Source organism: Coregonus clupeaformis, unplaced genomic scaffold, assembly GCF_020615455.1.
Source record: "Coregonus clupeaformis isolate EN_2021a unplaced genomic scaffold, ASM2061545v1 scaf0946, whole genome shotgun sequence".
NCBI lineage: Eukaryota > Metazoa > Chordata > Actinopteri > Salmoniformes > Salmonidae > Coregonus > Coregonus clupeaformis.
Window position 1 is genome coordinate 82,071 of NW_025534400.1, and position 22,228 is coordinate 104,298.

A 22,228-nucleotide genomic window follows, 5' to 3' on the forward strand; every position below is an offset into this window, starting at 1 on the left:
AATAAATAAATCAATGTATAAATGTATTATCAATATGGGCTTCATAGTAAGTGTTACCGAGTATCTCTGCGCTGTCACCCATATGCTCACTGTCTCATTACAGTACACTGACCACAGCAAATCACATTGTTAAAACACAGTTCACATCCAGGTATCCCATTTAGCATCCAATACATTTTCTCTCCAGTATTTTGTCTTCACATACATTAGCCTGTGTCTGTTTTACCTGTCTCTCTGATCCTGAGTGTTCAAATAAATAGAGAGAGAGAGAGAGGGAGAGGATGAGGATGAGAGCGAGAGGGAGAGGATGAGGATGAGAGCGAGAGGGAGAGGATGAGAAACAGAGTGAGAGAAAGAAAGGGGAAGAGAGAGAAATAGACAGAAACAGAGAGAGAGAGAGAGACTGAGATACAGGATGAGAGACAGAGAAAGGAAAGAGAGAAAATAGAAAGAGAGAAAGAGAGAGAGAGGATGAACACCCAATGACAGAGGAGAGGGAGAGCATAGCACCCAATCACAGAGGAGAGGGAGGACCGAACACCCAATGACAGAGGAGAAGGAGGGCCGAACACCCAATGACAGAGGAGAGAGGGGAGAGTACCCAATTACATAGGAGAGGGAGGGTTGAGCACCCAATGACAGCGGAGAGGGAGTGCAGAGCACCCAATGACAGAGGAGAGGGAGGGCTGAGGACCCAATGCTAGAGTAGTTCATGTTGATCTATACACTGAGTGTACAAAACATTTGGACCACCTGCTCTTTCCATGACAGTTAATTCACCAGTCATCAGATATCTATCCAATTGATCATCTGTGGGATAAAATGGAACGAGCTAGTTGGAGTAGAGATCCACTACCAGCCAACTTGACACAACTGTGGGAATCATTGGTGTCGACTTGGGCCAGCATCCCTGTGGAACAATTTAGACACCTTGTAGATTTAATGCACCGACGAATTGAGGCTGTTCTGAGGGCAACTGAATATTAGGAAGGTGTTCCTAATGTTTTGTACACTCAGTGTATATATTTTTACCATGGCAGCCCAATAATTACCTGAATAACATTCAAATTTAGTCAACTAAACACATTCTAGGAACCCCCAATGTAAAACCTGAGGAATTTGTCTTAAAAAACAAATTTTCGGAGAGTGAGAGCTGAGACCAGGGCCTCTGGGTTCCTGCCTGTCTCTGTGGTTTACCTCTAGTCCTGTTCCAGTCAAGTGGCTTTACCTGGGAGTGTCACTCTCAATTCAGGCCTCACTCACCTGAACAATACTTAAAACCACACAACCCTTAGTTTTTAGACGTGAGGAGGTGGGTCCTTTTCTGTACAGTGAGGCCAATTCTGGGCAATATGTCTGTCTAGAGGACTGGGTTATCTCCTATGGATCAAGAGTACCATCACATGCAAATATTCTGTATAGCCTCTCTGACTGTTTCCTTCTCTGTCCAACCCCTTTTCCAGTGGGATGAATGTCACGTGCACAGTTGTTTTTGTTGATAAATAACACATTCAAGGAAATTAGGAACAGTGTAAGGTTTATAGGTTAAAACTGGAGAGACGGAGCGAGAGAGAACGAAAGACAGAGTTACCTTCAAGTAACAGGTGAGGCAAATTTGGATTGTATAATCATGTTGAAAATCTAGAAATGTTATTGTAGAGAAGTGTATTTATAGTTTTTTCCCCAATATTTTTTCAGATGTAAGTGGTACATTTCCAAAACTCTTGGAACACAAACTCTAATTGTGTAATATCCTCTGTCTTATGTTCAAAACCTTTCATTGTTTTTTCATTGTGTTTAAAGTCAGGCAGTGTGTGACCATAGGAATCATGTTCCAGTTTGGAAGGTTCCAGTGTAGAATAATCAACCATGTGTTCTTACCCTTGTTGGCCCTCTGAAAATGTTATGTTGAGGTTTTTCACCCCTACCCTCTTCCAATACTTTAAAAACCTGACCTAACAATCAGTGATTATTCATGTCTCTGAACAGGTGATAATGTGGGGAGCACTATCTTCACCTGTCCTATCACGTCATATCAGTAAAGAAGGAGAAAGACAGTTTGCATTTATAAAGTTTTGTAAAAGTCTGTGTACAGTATACATTTTAATCATATAACCTTTGAATTTCACAGTGATGGAACCATTTTTGTATCTCACCCTGCTAATCTCAGGTCAGTTTAGTATGTGTGTGTGTGTGTGTGTGTGTGTGTGTGTGTGTGTGTGTGTGTGTGTGTGTGTCAGCAAACATGCCCACTTTGGGCTGAAGAGTCCTTGTTAATCGGCTCCCTACTGGCCCCCAAGACATTGGCCCAGAGTGGCCCAGCGTGAATAAATTGTAACATTTACGATCCCTAAATTCTGTTAGGTGTTTTCACATATGGTCCTCTTTAAAATAACTGATCTCAGTCCTCTTTAAAGTGAACTAGGTAAAAAAAATAGAGCTAAATAACTCAGTTCTCTTCATATTCACACTGCCCTTGCCTTTGAATGAGGACTCAACTCTTTTGCTAGTTCACTTCACCTATTTTGTGGAGTGATTGCTCTTTGCATTCACACGTCTACGTTTAGAAAGAAACCAAGATCTTTTTCCAACATTCACTCAGTGCACTCTGGGTTTTTACAAAGTGCAGGACAAGCCATTCAATCAGAATGTGTTATCGGACAGCTAGATATACCTACTTACATTTTGGAAGCTACTATATATACACATAATAATTGTAATCAGAAGATACTATTAACATTTACTGTACATTTTATTGCTAACATTATGAATAGCATTAGAAAAACTGCAGAATAACTGCAGAATAAATCATGCTTTAATTCAAAATTGTACACCCAAGGTAGGCTACTGCCCCTTTAAGCGCTAGAAGAGATTTTGTAGCCTATGTTGTGATTCTCACCAAATAGGTTGTCTTCGCACGTTATTCAAACCCCACAATCAATAAACAGCTTATGAAGCTCTCTTAGCCTGTAGATCACATATGGCAAACAAATAACCTGAGCTAAAAACTCAACACATTTTGGAATTTCTGTGCATCGTTGACAATCGCTAATCAATATGCAAAAACAACACACATTTTTTCCCGTGAACCTGCACATCATCATCTTCTTTCTTTTGTGGCACCAATGTGAGGGTTTATGGCAGGGGAAACGGTGTTGAAGTAGTCTAGTGTGTGGTGGGGGAAACGGTGATGCAGTAGTCTAGTGTGTGGTGTGGGAAACGGTGTTTTAGTAGTCTAGTGTGTGGTGGGGGAAACGGTGTTGCAGTAGTCTAGTGTGTGGTGGGGGAAACGGTGTTGCAGTATTCTAGTGTGTGGTGGGGGAAACGGTGTTGCAGTAGTCTAGTGTGTGACGCGGGAAACGGTATTGCAGTAGTCTAGTGTGTGGTGCGGGAAACGGTGTTGCAGTAGTCTAGTGTGTGGTGGGGGAAACGGTGTTGCAGTTGTCTACTGTGTCTACACCCAAACGAGGGCATTGCGTTCATCCACCTCTGGCCCTCTGGCTCCCCTTCCTCTGTGGAAGCATAGCTCCCGCTCAGCCCAGTGAAAACTGTTCGCTGCTCTGGCACCCCAATGGTGGAACAAGCTCCCTCACAACGCCAGGACAGCGGAGTCACTCACCACCTTCCGGAGACATTTGAAACCCCACCTCTTTAAGGAATACCTGGGATAGGATAATGTAATCCTTCTACCCCCCTTACCCCAACCCAACCCACCCCCCAAAAAAAAATAAAAAAAAAAATAATAATTGTAAAGTTGTTATCCCACTGGCTATAGGGTGAATGCACCAATTTGTAAGTCACTCTGGATAAGAGCGTCTGCTAAATGACGTAAATGTGCCCTTGAGCAAGGCACTTAACCCTAATTGCTCCTGTAAGTCGCTCTGGATAAGAGCGTCTGCTAAATGACTAAAATGTAAATGTAAATGTAAATGTGTGGTGCGGGAAACGGTGTTGCAGTAGTCTAGTGTGTGGTGCGGGAAACTGTGTTGCAGTAGTCTAGTGTGTGGTGGGGGAAACGGTGTTGCAGTAGTCTAGTGTGTGGTGCGGGAAACGGTGTTGCAGTAGTCTAGTGTGTGGTGCGGGAAACGGTGTTGCAGTAGTCTAGTGTGTGGTGCGGGAAACGGTGTTGCAGTAGTCTAGTGTGTGGTGGGGGAAACGGTGTTGCAGTAGTCTAGTGTGTGGTGGGGAAACGGTGTTGCAGTAGTCTAGTGTGTGGTGCGGGAAACGGTGTTGCAGTAGTCTAGTGTGTGGTGGGGGAAACGGTGTTGCAGTAGTCTAGTGTGTGGTGCGGGAAACGGTGTTGCAGTAGTCTAGTGTGTAGTGCGGGAAACGGTGTTGCAGTAGTCTAGTGTGTGGTGGGGGAAACGGTGTTGCAGTAGTCTAGTGTGTGGTGCAGGAAACGGTGTTGCAGTAGTCTAGTTTGTGGTGGGGGAAACGGTGTTGCAGTAGTCTAGTGTGTGGTGGGGGAAACGGTGTTGCAGTAGTCTAGCGTGTGGTGCGGGAAACGGTGTTGCAGTAGTCTAGTGTGTGGTACGGGAAACGGTGTTGCAGTAGTCTAGTGTGTGGTGGTGGAAACAGTGTTGCAGTAGTCTAGTGTGTGGGGGGAAACGGTGTTGCAGTAGTCTAGTGTGTGGTGCAGGAAACGGTGTTGCAGTAGTCTAGTGTTTGGTGCGGGAAACGGTGTTGCAGTAGTCTAGTGTGTGGAGCGGGAAACGGTGTTGCAGTAGTCTAGTGTGTGGTGCGGGAAACGGTGTTTTAAGTAGTCTCGTGTGTAGTGCGGGAAACGGTGTTGCAGTAGTCTAGTGTGTGGTGCGGGAAACGGTGTTGCAGTAGTCTATTGTGTGGTGCGGGAAACAGTGTTGCAGTAGTCTAGTGTGTGGTGCGGGAAACGGTGTTGCAGTAGTCTAGTGTGTGGTGCGGGAAACGGTGTTGCAGTAGTCTAGTGTGTGGTGGGGGAAACGGTGTTGCAGTAGTCTAGTGTGTGGTGGGGGAAACGGTGTTGCAGTAGTCTAGTGTGTGGTGGGGGAAACAGTGTTGCAGTAGTCTAGTGTGTGGTGAGGGAAACGGTGTTGCAGTAGTCTAGTGTGTGGTGGGGGAAACGGTGTTGCAGTAGTCTAGTGTGTGGTGGGGGAAACGGTGTTGCAGTAGTCTAGTGTGTGGTGCGGGAAACGGTGTTGCAGTAGTCTAGTGTGTGGTGCGGGAAACGGTGTTGCAGTAGTCTAGTGTGTGGTGCGCGAAACGGTGTTGCAGTAGTCTAGTGTGTGGTGCAGCGAAACGGTGTTGCAGTAGTCTAGTGTGTGGTGGGGGAAACGGTGTTGCAGTAGTCTAGTGTGTGGTGGGGGAAACGGTGTTGCAGTAGTCTAGTGTGTGGTGAGGGAAACGGTGTTGCAGTAGTCTAGTGTGTGGTGGGGAAACGGTGTTGCAGTAGTCTAGTGTGTGGTGGGGAAACGGTGTTGCAGTAGTCTAGTGTGTGGTGGGGGAAACGGTGTTGCAGTAGTCTAGTGTGTGATGGGGAAACGGTGTTGCGGTAGTCTAGTGTGTGGTGGGGGAAACGGTGTTACGGTAGTCTAGTGTGTGGTGGGGAAACGGTGTTGCGGTAGTCTAGTGTGTGGTGGGGGAAACGGTGTTGCAGTAGTCTAGTGAGACTAAAAAGATTTGGCATGGGTCCTCAGATCCTCAAAAAAATTCTACAGCTGCACCATCGAGAGCATCCTGACTGGTTGCATCACCGCCTGGTATGGCAACTGCTTGGCCTCTGACCGCAAGGCACTACAGAGGGTAGTGCGTACGGCCCAGTACATCACTGGGGCAAAGCTCCCTGCCATCCAAGACCTCTATACCAGGCGGTGTCAGAGGAAGGCCCTCAAAATTGTCAAAGACTCCAGCCACCTAGTCATAGACTGTTCTCTCTGCTACCGCACGCAAGCGGTACCGGAGTGCCAAGTCTAGGTCCAAAAGACTTCTCAACAGCTTCTACCCACAAGCCATAAGACTCCTGAACAGCTAATCATGGCTACCCGGACTATTTGCACTGCCCCCCACCCCATCCTTTTTACGCTGCTGCTACTCTGTTAAGTATTTATGCATAGTCACTTTAACTCTACCCACATGTACATATTACCTCAACTACCTCAACTAGCCGGGTGCCCCCGCACATTGACTCTGCACCGTTACCCCCCTGTATATATAGCCTCCCTACTGTCACTTTATTTTACTTCTGCTCTTTGTTTTTCTCAACACTTTTTTTGTTGTTGTTTTATTCTTACTTTTTTTGTTTAAAATAAACGCACTGTTGGTTAAGGGCTGTAAGTAAGCATTTCACTGTAATGTCTGCACTTGTTGTATTCGGCACATGTGACCAATAAAATTTGATTTGATTTGATTTGATTAGTGTGTGGTGCGGGAAACGGTGTTGCAGTAGTCTAGTGTGTGGTGCGGGAAACGGTGTTGCAGTAGTCTAGTGTGTGGTGGGGGGAAACGGTGTTGCAGTAGTCTAGTGTGTGGTGCGGGAAACGGTGTTGCAGTAGTCTAGTGTGTGGTGCGGGAAACGGTGTTGCAGTAGTCTAGTGTGTGGTGGGGGAAACGGTGTTGCAGTAGTCTAGTGTGTGGTGGGGGAAACGGTGTTGCAGTAGTCTAGTGTGTGGTGGGGGAAACGGTGTGGCAGTAGTCTAGTGTGTGGTGGGGGAAACAGTGTTGCAGAAGTCTAGTGTGTGGTGGGGGAAACGGTGTTGCAGTAGTCTAGTGTGTGGTGGGGGAAACGGTGTTGCAGTAGTCTATTGTGTGGTGGGGGAAACGGTGTTGCAGTAGTCGAGTGTGTGGTGGGGGAAACAGTGTTGCAGTAGTCTAGTGTGTGGTGAGGGAAACAGTGTTGCAGTAGTCTAGTGTGTGGTGGGGGAAACGGTGTTGCAGTAGTCTAGTGTGTGGTGGGGGAAACGGTGTTGCAGTAGTCTAGTGTGTGGTGCGGGAAACGGTGTTGCAGTAGTCTAGTGTGTGGTGCGGGAAACGGTGTTGCAGTAGTCTAGTGTGTGGTGCGGGAAACGGTGTTGCAGTAGTCTAGTGTGTGGTGGGGGAAACGGGTGTTGCAGTAGTCTAGTGTGTGGTGGGGGGAAACGGTGTTGCAGTAGTCTAGTGTGTGGTGAGGGAAACGGTGTTGCAGTAGTCTAGTGTGTGGTGGGGGAAACGGTGTTGCAGTAGTCTAGTGTGTGGTGGGGGAAACGGTGTTGCAGTAGTCTAGTGTGTGGTGGGGGAAACGGTGTTGCGGTAGTCTAGTGTGTGGTGGGGGAAACGGTGTTGCGGTAGTCTAGTGTGTGGTGGGGGAAACGGTGTTGCAGTAGTCTAGTGTGTGGTGCGGGAAACGGTGTTGCAGTAGTCTAGTGTGTGGTGCGGGAAACGGTGTTGCAGTAGTCTAGTGTGTGGTGGGGGAATAATGACAAGCGAACCTGGGGAGCTTTGTGTTCACATTGGCCTAAAGAAAGTGACTTTACCAGCGGAATTCAAGCGAAACGAACTCAGACCATCTCAGTTCGATTCGCTTCTGGGGCTCTTTTGAGGGGTCTGAGTTCATTTGTAGTGTTCACACTGCACAAAAAATTAAGCAAACCTCACTGAATTGGCTGAAAGGGCCCAAGTGTGAAAAATACCTTATATATCTAATGTGTTACGTTACACCAGAAAGACAACAGAGCTGCTGCTGTCATTCACTAACATGTTGCTGCTGGGCTTTAAGTTGGCTAGCCTGTGTTGGGTTGGTTAGGGCTAACCTGTGTTGGGTTGGTGTGGGCTAGCCTGTGTTGGGTTGGTGTGGGCTAGCCTGTGTTGGGTTGGTGTGGGCTAACCTGTGTTGGGTTGGTGTGGGCTAGCCTGTGTTGGGCTTGCTGTGTGCCCACCTTGCCCACTGAATACCCACGCAGGGCAAATGCGTTCATGTATGCTGGGTGTGTGTTTGTTTATGGATGTAGGTATGTGTTTGTTTATGGATGTAGTTGGTGTGTGTGTGTTTGCACACCAGGGTGTACTGTATGTTCACAGATCCATAGAAAGTGTGGTTGGGGTTGAGAAGTTGCCGGAGAATATGTCCCTCATGAATCATTATTCTGTTCACAGGGTTCTACACACCTTCCTCATGTCTTCATCAATATCACCTCATTACCAACTCTATGAACTGGACTGACGCCCAGAGTTACTGCAGAGCACAGTACACTGACCTAGCTACAGTAGATGACATGGAGGACCTGAACAGGCTGAGTACTAATCTCAATTATTATAGTTACTGGCATTGGATCGGACTGAAGAAAGGAGACTCCATGAAGTGGCAGTGGTCTCTGGCAGACAGACGTTTCTACAGAGAGGGGGAGACTGAGTTTAGAAACTGGGACACTGGGACGCCCACAAATGGCAACTGTGCTTTTATGAGTACAGCTGGGATGTGGAACAAGGCCTCCTGTGGTGACCAGCATCACTTCATCTGTTATGATGGTGAGTGTTTAATTTGACTAACGATGTAGCCTGTTCTAAGTGCCAGGGCTGTCATTGAGCTGAAACATAGACTCATGATGGCTTTAAGTTGTTAATCAGTTATCAAATCAATGAGAACATGTACAATAGATGATCAGTAGATTATATGTCATTGGATTTTTGTGTTGATTATTAAATTTGACTTTTACAGGAAACAAGACACCAACCTAACATACGTCTTAATTCAGGAGAACAAGACCTGGAGAGATGCTCAGAGTTACTGTAGACAGTATCACACAGACCTGGTCAGTGTGAGGAACCAGAAAGAGAACACAGAGATAGATCAGAAGATATCCCTGAGGGGACTGCCTGTGTGGATCGGGTCTGTTTCAAGACTACTGGAGATGGTCTGACCAGAGTGACTCCTCATTCAGGAACTGGCTTCCAGGATATCCTTCAATAGATCAGAGTTACAACTGCACTCTGATGAATTTATATCCTTATTATTATGATTATTATTATTATTATCAAAATAAATGGATAAATAATCCCTGTGTCGACTCCTTTCCTTTCATCTGCTATAGTAAGTTACCATATTCTCCACCTGATCTACCTGATATTATAATGACAGGATAACTCTAATGTTGCCCCCATGATTCACTACTGTCACTGTGGGATTTTATTCTGTTGTAGGCCCAGCTGTGGAGACCCCTGAGAAACCTCAACTGAATAGACAGGTGGTGAGAGTGAAGATGACCCCAAAGGATCCAAATCTGAACCTCAGCGATCCTGCTGTTCAGGACGACATCTTACAAGAGGTGAGTTTAACCCTGCTCATGAAGAACAAACTCAGTAATGATACAAACTGTACAGACCTCCTCTCCTGGTCTGGGTCCTAGTCTGTTGTTGATCATCTCCTCTGGTCTGGGTCCTAGTCTGTTGTGGATGACCTCCTCTCTGGTCTCGTCCTTGTCTGTTGTGGATGACCTCCTCTCTGGTCTCGTCCTTGTCTGTTGTGGATGACCTCCTCTCTTGTCTGGGTCCTAGTCTGTTGTGGATGACCTCCTCTCTGGTCTCGGTCCTAGTCTGTTGTGGATCATCTCCTCTGGTCTGGGTCCTAGTCTGTTGTGGATGACCTCCTCTCTGGTCTGGGTCCTAGTCTGTTGTGAATAATCTTCTCTCCTGGCCGTGACCCCACTCTCTGTGGGTGTTTCAGGGAGAGTGGATTGTGCAAAAAACACATTTCCAATTCACACATGCATATTAAAAGACACGTGTATATGTGTGAAATAGGACAAGTATAAGTATCATCTCCCCATAGAGTCAAAGGGTTGAAGTCAAGAACATGTCAGTATAGCAGGAAGGAATGGTAGTTGTAGATCTTCAGAAAGACTATTACAGAATAATATAGTCTCTATCTGTCTGTCTGTCTATCTGTCTGTGTGTGTGTGTGTGTGTGTGTGTGTGTGTGTGTGTGTGTGTGTGTGTGTGTGTGTGTGTGTGTGTGCGTGCGTGCGTGCGTGTGTGCGTGTGTTTCTCCAGATAAGGAACAAGCTGAAGGAGCAGGGGTTACCTGCAGACACCAAACTGACATGGAAAAAGCAGCCCAATGGGAAGGTCTTCAACAAGGAGAAAGAGGGGTCTCCCAAGAAAGAAGAGGAAGAGGAGAAGAAGATGAAGAAGAAGAGGAAGAAGAGGATGATGACAAAGAGAGAACTCTAATTATATCAAATGTTCTCCTGACATTTCTCTTTTATTTACATTCATTAACTGTGCTGTACTCAGCCTAACTAAATGTTTTTCATTAAGTAAATGTTTTAATTATAAACATGAATAGTGTTTTATCATTAGATTTTTTTCTTGAGAGTTTTATTACAGGGGTGTGTTCTCAAGATAGATATTGGATACATCATGTCTGTAAATTAGTTATCTGTAGTTATGTTAATATACAGTGGAGTACTGCTCAACCTTTGCATATTTTTCATATGGAATGTTATCAGATCTTCAAAGAAAACTGAATATTAGATAAAGGGAACCTGAGTGAACAAATAACACGACAATTACATACTTATTTCATAAACAAAGTTATGCAACACCCAATTCCCCTGTGTGAAAAAGTAATTGCCCCCTTATACTCAATAACTGGTTGTGCCACCTTTAGCTGTAATGACTCCAACCAAATGCTTCATGTAGTTGATCAGTCTCTCACGTCACTGTGGAGGAATTTTGTCCCACTCTTCCACTCAGAACTGCTTTAATTTAACGATATTTGTGGGTTTTCAAGTATGAACTGCTCGTTTCAAGTCCTGCCACAACATCTCAATTGGGATTAGGTCTGGACTTTGACTAGGCCATTCCAAAACTTCAAATGTGTTGCTTTTTAACCATCTTCATGTAGACTGGTGTGTTTTAGATCATTGCCTTGCTACATGACCCAGCTGCACTTCAGCTTCAGCTCACAGACTGATGGCCTGACATTCTCCTATAGAATTCTCTGATTCATGGTTCCTTCTATTAAGGCAAGTCGTCCAGGTTCTGATGCAGCAAAGCATCCCCAAACCATCACACTACCATGACCGGTTGCTGTTGGTATGAGTTTTTTTCTGTGGAATGCAGTGTTTGGTTTTCGCCAGACATAATGGGACCCATCTTGTCCAAAAAAGTTGACTCAAGTTTGCCAAAAAGCACCTGGAAGCACCTGGATAAACATCAAGACTCCTGGAAGAATGTTTGCCTTTAGAACAGCCTCAATTTGTCGGTGAATGGACTCTACAACGTGTCGAAAGCGTTCCACAGGGATGCTGGACCATGTTGAATCCAATGTTTCCCACATTTGTATCAAGTTGGCTGGATGTCCTTTGGGTGGTAGACCATTCTAGATACAAACAGGAAACGGTTGACCGTGAAAAACCCAGCAGCGTTGCAGTTCTTGACACAAACTGGTGCGCCTGGTACCTACTACCATACCCCGTTCAAAGGCACTTCAATATTTTGTGTTGCCTATTCACCCTCTGAATGGTACACATACACAATCCATGTCTCAATTATCTCAAGGCTTACAAACCCTTCTTTAACCTGTCTCCTCCCCTTCATCTACACGGATTGAAGTGGATTTAACAAGTGACATCAATAAGGGATTATAGCTTTCACCTGGATTCCCCTGGTCAGTCTATGTCATGGAAAGAGCAGGCGTCCTTAATGTTTTGTACACTCACACGATTCACTATTTCCTCTAAAATAAGTTGACATTTAAAACACTTTTGGTGTTCATGCTTGTTTTTGTATGATATACAAGGACCAATAAAAAAACCTTTGAACTGAAATTGATATTTTTCCACTTGAAAGTAAAACAATTGTTGGAGGCAAGTGATTCTCGTTTATGTGTAATTTATCTCACCTGTGATAAGTTGCAGGTGCCTACAGGGTAAAAAATGGCCATTAAACCAATTCTGAAAAGAGAAAACAGAACATTCTGCTCCATTATAAAGTGCAAGAGTTTCAAAATGCTGGAGCACACGGAATAACACAATTGACAATTGAAAGCCGTGATTCAAAAAACATTGAGACGTCATGTTTTTCCACAATGAAAACTTATACTGTATATTGCTGTTGAAGACTTGTTCTTCCACAAAAAAAGAATCTGGTAACACTTTCTATGAAGCCCCAATTCATAATGCATTATGCAAAATATAATCATAATCACAGTAACATAGTGCTTCATAATTACTGGTCACTTTTCCCCAAGGATGAAGCATTGTAAAGACCGTCAGTGTGATGTTTTTGTCAATGAGCAGCACATCGTTATTATTTCATCACAATCTTTGTTATGGTGTGTTACAGAATACAAGCCAGTCATCATACCTACAAGCCAGTCATCTTTGATCGCTTTAGGTAAAGTGATGAAATGTCTATGGCAGCCAAACGTAATGCACCAGAAGCTGTCACTATTGCTATTGCTATACAGTACCGGTCAAACGTTTTAGAACACCTACTCATTCAAGGATTTATCTTAATTTTTACTATTTGCTACATTGTAGAATAATAGTGAAGACATCAAAACTATGAAATAACACATATGGAATCATGTAGTGACCAAAAAAGTGTTAAACAAATCAAAATATATTTTATATTTGAGATTCTTCAAATAGCCACCCTTTTGCCTTGATGACAGCTTTGCACACTCTTTTGACCTGTAGTGTACCTCTGAATGGAGTGACAGATAGTGGCATCCACTCTAGCTGCTACGTGTACACATACACTGTTGATCCAAACTTTTATTCTCAACTTCTATGACCAGCTTGCTAGCTAGCTAACTATTGAGTCAAGTTGAGAAGAAAGGTTTTGATGAATATTGTATGTACATATAGCCAACTCACCATTACAGAAGAATCACATGGTATTTTGAAATGTGTAACGCTGTGCGATACCTGAGGAAAAAGTGACCAGTAATTATGAAACACTATGTTGCTGTACATTGTAAGAGATAATGATTATACTTTAATGCATTAGGAGTTTTGGTATATGGGATTATGAGTCTATAACATTATGAATCTATGATCGTGCAGCGGTCTAAGGCACTGCATCTCAGTGCTAGAGGCGTCACTACAGACCCTGGTTCGATTCCAGGCTGTATCACAATCCGGCCATGATTGGGAGTCCCTTAGGGCGGCGCACAATTGGCCAGCGTCGTCCGGGTTTGGCCGGGGTAGGCCGTCATTGTAAATAAGAAAGTGTTCTTAACTGACTTGCCTAGTTAAATAAAGGTTAAATAAATAAATCAATGTATAAATGTATTATCAATATGGGTTTCATAGTAAGTGTTACCGAGTATCTCTGTGCTGTCACCCATATGCTCACTGTCTCATTACAGTACACTGATCACAGCAAATCCCAGCGTTAAAACAGTTCACATCCAGGTATCCCATTTTGCATCCAATACATTTTCTCTCCAGTATTTTGTCTTCACATACATTAGCCTGTGTCTGTTTTACCTGTCTCTCTGATCCTGAGTGTTCAAATAAATAGAGAGAGAGAGAGAGGGAGAGAGGGAGAGAATGAGGATGAGAGCGAGAGGGAGAGGATGAGAAACAGAGTGAGAGAAAGAAAGGGGAAGAGAGAGAAATAGACAGAAACAGAGAGAGAGAGAGAGAGAGACTGAGATACAGGATGAGAGACAGAGAAAGGAAAGAGAGGGGAAGAGAGAAAATAGACAGAGAGAAACAGAGAGAGAGGAAGAACACCCAATGACAGAGGAGAGGGAGAGCATAGCACCCAATCACAGAGGAGAGGGAGGACCGAACACCCAATGACAGAGGAGAGAGAGTGCAGAACACCCAATGACAGAGGAGAGGGAGAGAATAGCACCCAATGACATAAGAGAGGGAGGGAATATCACCCAATGACAGAGGAGAAGGAGGGCCGAACACCCAATGACAGAGGAGAGAGAGGGGAGAGTACCCAATTACATAGGAGAGGGAGGGATGAGCACCCAATGAAATAGGAGAGGGAGGGCTGAGCACCCAATGACAGAGGAGAGGGAGGGCTGAGGACCCAATGCTAGAGTAGTTCATGTTGATCTATACACTGAGTGTACAAAACATTTGGACCACCTGCTCTTTCCATGACAGTTAATTCACCAGTCATCAGATATCAATCCAATTGATCATCTGTGGGATAAAATGGGACGAGCTAGTTGGAGTAGAGATCCACTACCAGCCAACTTGACACAACTGTGAGAATCATTGGTGTCGACTTGGGCCAGCATCCCTGTGGAACAATTTAGACACCTTGTAGATTTAATGCACTGACGAATTGAGGCTGTTCTGAGGGCAACTGAATATTAGGAAGGTGTTCCTAATGTTTTGTACACTCAGTGTATATATTTTTACCATGGCAGCCCAATAATTACCTGAATAACATTCAAATTTAGTCAACTAAAAACATTCTAGGAACCCCCAATGTAAAACCTGAGGAATTTGTCTTAAAAAACAAATTTTCAGACAGTGAGAGCTGAGACCAGGGCCTCTGTGTTCCTGCCTGTCTCTGTGGTATACCTCTTGTCCTGTTCCAGTCAAGTGGCTTTACCTGGGAGTGTCACTCTCAATTCAGGCCTCACTCACCTGAACAATACTTAACACCACACAACCCTTAGTTTTTAGACATGAGGAGGTGGGTCCTTTTCTGTACAGTGAGGCCAATTCTGGGCAATATGTCTGTCTAGAGGACTGGGTTATCTCCTATGGATCAAGAGTACCATCACATGCAAATGTTCTGTATAGCCTCTCTAACTGTTTCCTTCTCTTGCTCTGTCCAACCCCTTTTCCAGTGGGATGAATGTCACGTGCACAGTTGTTTTTGTTGATAAATAACACATTCAAGGAAATTAGGAACAGTGTAAGGTTTATAGGTTAAAACTGGAGAGACGGAGCGAGAGAGAACGAAGGACAGAGTTACCTTCAAATTACAGGTGAGGCCGTTTTGGATTGTATAATCATGTTGAAAATCTAGCAATTTTATTGTAGAGAAGTGTATTTATAGTTTTTCCCCCAATATTTTTTCAGATATAAGTGGTACATTTCCAAAACTCTTGGAACACAAACTCTAATTGTGTAATATCCTCTATCTTATGTTCAAAACCTTTCATTGTGTTTTCATTGTGTTTAAAGTCAGGCAGTGTGTGACCATAGGAATCATGTTCCAGTTTGGAAGGTTCCAGTGTAGAATAATCAACCATGTGTTCTTACCCTTGTTGGCCCTCTGAAAATGTTATGTTGAGGTTTTTCACCCCAACCCTCTTCCAATACTTTAAAAACCTGACCTAACAATCAGTGATTGTTCATGTCTCTGAACAGGTGATAATGTGGGGAGCACTATCTTCACCTGTCCTATCACGAACATATCAGTAAAGAAGGAGAAAGACAGTTTCCATTTATAAAGTTTTGTAAAAGTCTGTGTACAGTATACATTTTAATCATATAACCTTTGAATTTCACAGTGATGGAACCATTTTTGTATCTCACCCTGCTAATCTCAGGTCAGTTTAGTATTTGTGTGTGTGTGTGTGTATGTGTGTGTGTGTGTGTGTGTGTGTGTTTATGTGTGTGTGTGTGTGTGTGTGTGTGTGTGTGTGTGTGTGTGTGTGTGTGTGTGTGTGTGTGTGTGTGTGTGTGTGTGTGTGTGTCAGCAAACATGCCCACTTTGGGCTGAAGAGTCCTTGTTAATCGGCTCCCTACTGGCCCCCAAGACATTGGCCCAGAGTGACCCAGCGTGAATCAATGGTAACATTTACGAGCCCTAAATTCTGTTAGGTGTTTTCACATATGGTCCTCTTTTAAATAACTGATCTCAGCCCTCTTTAAAGTGAACTAGGTAAAAAAAAAAGAGCTAAATAACTCAGTTCTCTTTGTATTCACACTGCCCTTGCCTTTGAATGAGGACTCAACTATTTTGCTAGTTCACTTCACCTATTTTGTGGAGTGAGTGCTCTTTGCATTCACACGTCTACGTTTAGAAAGAAACCAAGATCTTTTTCCAACATTCACTCAGTGCGCTCTGGGTTTTTACAAAGCGTAGGACAAGCCATTCAATCAGAATGTGTTATCGGACAGCTAGATATACCTACTTACATTTTGGAAGCTACTATATATACACATAATAATTGTAATCAGAAGATACTATTAACATTTACTGTACATTGTATTGCTAACATAATGAATAGCATTAGAATAACTGCAGAATAACTGCAGAATAAATCATGCTTTAATTCAAAATTGTACACCCAAGGTAGGCTACTGCCCCTTTAAGAGCTAGAAGAGATTTTGTAGCCTATGTTGTGATTCTCACCAAATAGGTTGTCTTCGCACGTTATTCAAACCCCACAATCAATAAACAGCTTATGAAGCTCTCTTAGCCTATAGATCACATATGGCAAACAAATCACCTGAGCTAAAAACTCCACACATTTTGGAATTTCTGTGCATCGTTGACAATCGCTAATCAATATCCAAAACAACACACATTTTTTCTCGTGAACCTGCACATCATCATCTTCTCTCTTTGTGGCACCAATGTGAGGGTTTATGGCAGGGGAAACGGTGTTGCAGTATTCTAGTGTGTGGTGCGGGAATAATGACAAGCGAACCTGGGGAGCTTTGTGTTCACATTGGCCTAAAAAAAGTGACTTTACCAGCGGAATTCAAGCGAAACGAACTCAGACCATCTCAGTTCGATTCGCTTCTGGGGCTCTTTGAGGGGTCTGAGTTCTTTTGAAGTCTTCACACTGCACAAAAAAATTAAGCAAACCTCACTGAGTTAACAGAAATTGGCTGAAAGGGCCCAAGTGTGAAAACTACCTTATTTACAGTGAGGGAAAAAAGTATTTGATCCCCTGCTGATTTTGTACATTTTCCCACTGACAAAGACATGATCAGTCTATCATTTTAATGGTAGGTTTATTTGAACAGTGAGAGACAGAATAACAACGAAAAAATCCAGAAAAACCCATGTGTTATATAAATAAATTGATTTGCATTTTAATTAGGGAAATAAGTATTTGACCGCTCTGCAAAACATGACTTAGTACTTGGTGGCAAAACCCTTGTTGGCAATCACAGAGGTCAGATGTTTCTTGTAGTTGGCCACCAGGTTTGCACACATTTCAGGAGGGATTTTATCCCACTCCTCTTTGCAGATCTTCTCCAAGTCATTAAGGTTTCGAGCCTGACGTTTGGCAACTCGAACCTTCAGCTCCCTTCCACAGATTTTCTATGGTATTAAGGTCTGGAGACTGGCTAGGCCACTCCAGGACCTTAAAGTGCTTCTTCTTGAGCCACTCCTTTGTTGCCTTGGCAGTGTGTTTTGGGTCATTGTCATGCTGGAATACCCATCCACGACCCATTTTCAATGCCCTGGCTGAGGGAAGGAGGTTCTCACCCAAGATTTGACGGTACATGGCCCCGTCCATCGTCCCTTTGATGCGGTGAAGTTGTCCTGTCCTCTTAGCAGAAAAACACCCCCAAAGCATAATGTTTCCACCTCCATGTTTGACTTTGGGGATGGTGTTCTTGGGGTCATAGGCAGCATTCCTCCTCCTCCAAACACGGCTAGTTGAGTTGATGCCAAAGAGCTCGATTTTGGTCTCATCTGACCACAACACTTTCACCCAGTTCTCCTCTGAATCATTCAGATGATCATTGGCAAACTTCAGACGGGCCTGTATATGTGCTTTCTTGAGCAGGGGGACCTTGTGGGCGCTGCAGGATTTCAGTCCTTCACGACATAGTGTGTTACCAATTGTTTTCTTGGTGACTATGGTACCAGCTGCCTTGAGATCATTGACAAGATCATCCTGTGTAGTTCTGGGCGGATTCCTCACCTCTCTCATGATCATTGCAACTCCACGAGGTGAGATCTTGCATGGAGCCCCAGGCCGAGGGAGATTGACAGTTATTTTGTGTTTCTTTCATTTGCGAATAATCGCACCAACTGTTGTTACCTTCTCACCAAGCTGCTTGGCGATGGTCTTGTAGCCCATTCCTGCCTTGTGTAGGTCTACAATCTTGTCCCTGACATCCTTGGAGAGCTCTTTGGTCTTGGCCATGGTGGAGAGTTTGGAATCTGATTGATTGATTGCTTCTTTTTATGCAGGTAACAAGCTGAGATTAGGAGCATTCTCTTTAAGAGTGTGCTCCTAATCTCAGCTCATTACCTGTATAAAAGACACCTGGGAGCCAGAAATCTTTCTGATTGAGAGGGGGTCAAATACTTATTTACCTCATTAAAATGCTAATCAATTTATAACATTTTTGACATGCGTTTTCTCTGGATTTTTTTGTTGTTATTCTGTCTCTCACTGTTCAAATAAACCTACCATTAAAATTATAGTCAGATAATTTCTTTTTCAGTGGGCAAACGTACAAAATCAGCAGGGGATCAAATACTTTTTTCCCTCACTGTATCTAATGTGTTACATTACACCAGAAAGACAACAGAGCTGCTGCTGTCATTCACTAACATGTTGCTACTGGGCTTTAAGTTGGCTAGCCTGTGTTGGGTTGGTGAGGGCCAGCCTGTGTTGGGTTGGTGTGGGCTAGCCTGTGTTGGCTTGGTGTGGGCTAGCCTGTGTTGGGTTGGTGTGGGCTAACCTGTGTTGGGCTGGTGAGGGCTAGCCTGTGTTGGGTTGTTGTGGGCTAGCCTGTGTTGGGTTGGTGTGGGGCTAGCCTGTGTTGGGTTGGTGTGGGCTAGCCTGTGTTGGGTTGGTGTGGGCTAGCCTGTGTTGGGTTGGTGTGGGCTAGCCTGTGTTGGGTTGGTGTGGGCTAGCCTGTGTTGGGTTGGTGTGGGCTAACCTGTGTTGGGTTGGTGTGGGCTAGCCTGTGTTGGGTTGGTGTGGGCTAGCCTGTGTTGGGTTGTTGTGGGCTAGCCTGCGTTGGGTTGGTGTGGGCTAGCCTGTGTTGGGTTGGTGTGGGCTAGCCTGTGTTGGGTTGGTGTGGGCTAGCCTGTGTTGGGTTGGTGTGGGCTAGCCTGTGTTAGGTTGGTGTGGGTAGCCTGTGTTGGGTTGGTGTGGGCTAGCCTGTGTTGGGTTGGTGTGGGCTAACCTGTGTTGTGTTGGTGTGGGCTAGCCTGTGTTGGGTTGGTGTGGCCTAGCCTGTGTTGGGTTGTTGTGGGCTAGCCTGCGTTGGGTTGGTGTGGGCTAGCCTGTGTTGGGTTGGTGTGGGCTAGCCTGTGTTGGGTTGGTGTGGGCTAGCCTATGTTGGGTTGGTGTGGGCTAGCCTGTGTTGGGTTGGTTATGGGCTAGCCTGTGTTGGGTTGGTGTGGGCTAGCCTGTGTTGGGTTGGTGTGGGCTAGCCTGTTTTGGGCTTGCTGTGTGCCCACCTTGCCCACTGAATACCCACGCAGGGCAAATGCGTTCATGTATGCTGGGTGTGTGTTTGTTTATGGATGTAGGTATGTGTGTGTTTATGGATGTAGTTGGTGTGTGTGTGTTTGCACACCAGGGTGTACTGTATGTTCACAGATCCATAGAAAGTGTGGTTGGGGTTGAGAAGTTGCCGGAGAATATATCCCTCATGAATCATTATTCTGTTCACAGGCTTCTACACACCTTCCTCATGTCTTCATCAATTTCACCTCATTAACAACTCTATGAACTGGACTGACGCCCAGAGTTACTGCAGAGCACAGTACACTGACCTGGCCACAGTAGATGACATGGTGGACCTGAACAGGCTGATTACTACTCTCAATTATTATAAAAACTGGTTTTGGATCGGACTGAAGAAAGGAGACTCCATGAAGTGGCAGTGGTCTCTGGCAGACAGACGTTTCTACAGAGAGGGGGAGACTGAGTTCAGAAACTGGGACACTGGGACGCCCCAAAACGGCAACTGTGCTTTTATGAGTACAGCTGGGCTGTGGAACAACACCTCCTGTGATGACCAGCATCACTTCATCTGTTATGATGGTGAGTGTTTAATTTGACTAACGATGAAGCCTGTTCTAAGTGCCAGGGCTGTCATTGAGCTGAAACATAGACTCATGATGGCTTTAAGTTGTTAATCAGTTATCAAATCAATGAGAACATGTACAATAGATGATCAGTAGATTATATTTCATTGGATTTTCGCATTGATTATTTGTCATGTTAATTTTTTATCTCTAATCCACCCTAAGCTTGAATCATTACCAGAGGTTGTAAGGCTCTGGTTTTAATCATCAATGATTCAAGGTCCACAACTCACAAGTCTTATCTGTATTTTTATTCATGGCGAGAGCTCTCGGGCCAAAGGCACAAACATACTGTTTTTATACCCCTTGACAAACAAAGACACTATGCTCCTCCCACCTTTCTTAAACAGTTCCCGCCTTCCCCCTTGAATGGTTAGTAACGCCCCTTCTGTTAGTGGGTTGACACTACATGATAATTCTAACATTTATACTGTGTTTGGGGTGAAATTCTTTAGTCATTATTCTTAAAATCCAAATTAATCTAACAATCCACCCCTTTGACTAAATATTCCCACATTCAGGATAAATGTATTTTACAAGCATGATTAATCTCAGAGATCACATCAGAACTAATAAACATTTCATCCAATTGCAGTCTTTCAGGGTCCAAATCCTCGTCATCCACCAAGCCTGGAGGATTGTTTTTCACATTCCCCTGGTCAGAGTCCGGAGTCAGTCCATCTCTCATCATTGTTTAGATACTGCATTTCACCAACGCCTGACTCACCAATCCTCGGACACAGGGAACAAGACAACAACCACATAATACAAGAATATCCATACAAACACTGATCGCTCCTAAGACGGTGGCTGCTAGGGTTTTCCATTTACCAAATATTTCATCAAACCACCCTATCCACAATGTACTAACTTCTGAGTTCAGTTCATCCTTCACTTAGTGCAGTTAATTCTGTAAGAGCTCTGGTGACTGTCCCATCCAGTGTGGTGTTGTTAGGGATAAATATGCAACAATGGCTTATCTTTCTATAGACACCGGCCCTTTCTGCCTGATCTAGAACCAACCTCTACTAAGTTATGAGCGGGATGGCGGATAATCGCTCAGAGATCCCCTTTACTGCATCTCTAGTCTTGTCAATAAATCGCTGTTGGTTGTAATAGATATAATTTATCCAATCCATATTTTTGTTTGTCCCCCACCAGAAAAAATGTTGTAGTAAAACTCTCCCATATTTGATTTATAGCTTTGTATTTGTCTGGAACACCCCTGGGGATGCCTATACCATCTATCCAAATTGGGCTATTTCCTTCCTGACTTATTTATTTTTCTCCTAATTATTCTTCCTGTCACTGGTCTTTGATGACCAATTCTTACAGGTTGGACCAACAATACTGGTGCACAAGTACCCACCCATCCCTCTGGTAATGTCTGCCGAATGCTCCTTTTTTTTAGTGCATGCCCACCACACATCAGTCAAAGGGATGGTTAGGTTCCTAATTTGTTTTTCCTTCCTTCCTTATCTAAATCAGTCACATTAATTATCTCCTTACAGCCGTCAAAATCACCCAAGTTACGGGTGCCATTTCTATGTCTGTAACACTGGTATTCGCCAGGAGTTAAAGTGAATCTAGGTGGGCTGGCCGAGTATGTCAATTTTCCTAGCCCAATCCCTGTGCAATTTGGCTCTTTTTGATTGGACCCCAGGTCTAATACACAGGGAAACATTGCCTTTGGCATTGGGGCGGTCAACATTGGTCGCCCAATGGAGCATGCATAACAATTGGTCTCCCCCAAGGCCCTAGTGGTGTATTTCATCCACTTTAACTAGAGATTCTCATCAGGGACCCCCTCCACTTCCCCATTGTTCCATTCCTGGAGGAGAAAATATTTCATAGTGGACAGGTTAGTCAAATTGACTCCGTCATCCCTTGACTGATTTACTCTGTCTATTGCCATTAATGGATTAATGCCAGTACCTGCTCCCTCTATCTCTTTTGACTCCATTAAATATAATCTTAGACAAGTATCCCGTCCGTATACGTCCGCGCAAGCCCAGTAAGTTATTTTCATGTCCTCTTTAGTGACCTTTACTATTGTTACTACCATCTCCGTGGGGATGTCGTTATACCTTCTTATCCTCCATCTGGACGTCCAGCCCCCCGTCTCATATCTCCTTCCCCCAGTATGTCTAAATACCTGAGCCCAGGAACAATCCGCTGAGGGGGCTGAACATAAATACAACGGGATCTTATAATCCCATGTTGCTTGCTTATCCGCTCTGATAAGATCCCTAATCATAATTTTGAATCTTAC

At 44.2% G+C, this 22,228-nt stretch overlaps 1 long non-coding RNA gene across 1 annotated transcript; it reads left to right on the forward strand.

Moving 5' to 3' along the window:
- Positions 1–8,985: 8,985 nt before the first annotated feature.
- On the forward strand, positions 8,986–10,059 carry LOC123486011. Its single transcript, XR_006659221.1, has 3 exons — positions 8,986–9,037; positions 9,148–9,272; positions 9,997–10,059. It is a non-coding gene; the product is annotated as an uncharacterized LOC123486011 (long non-coding RNA).
- The last annotated feature ends 12,169 nt before the right edge of the window (positions 10,060–22,228 follow it).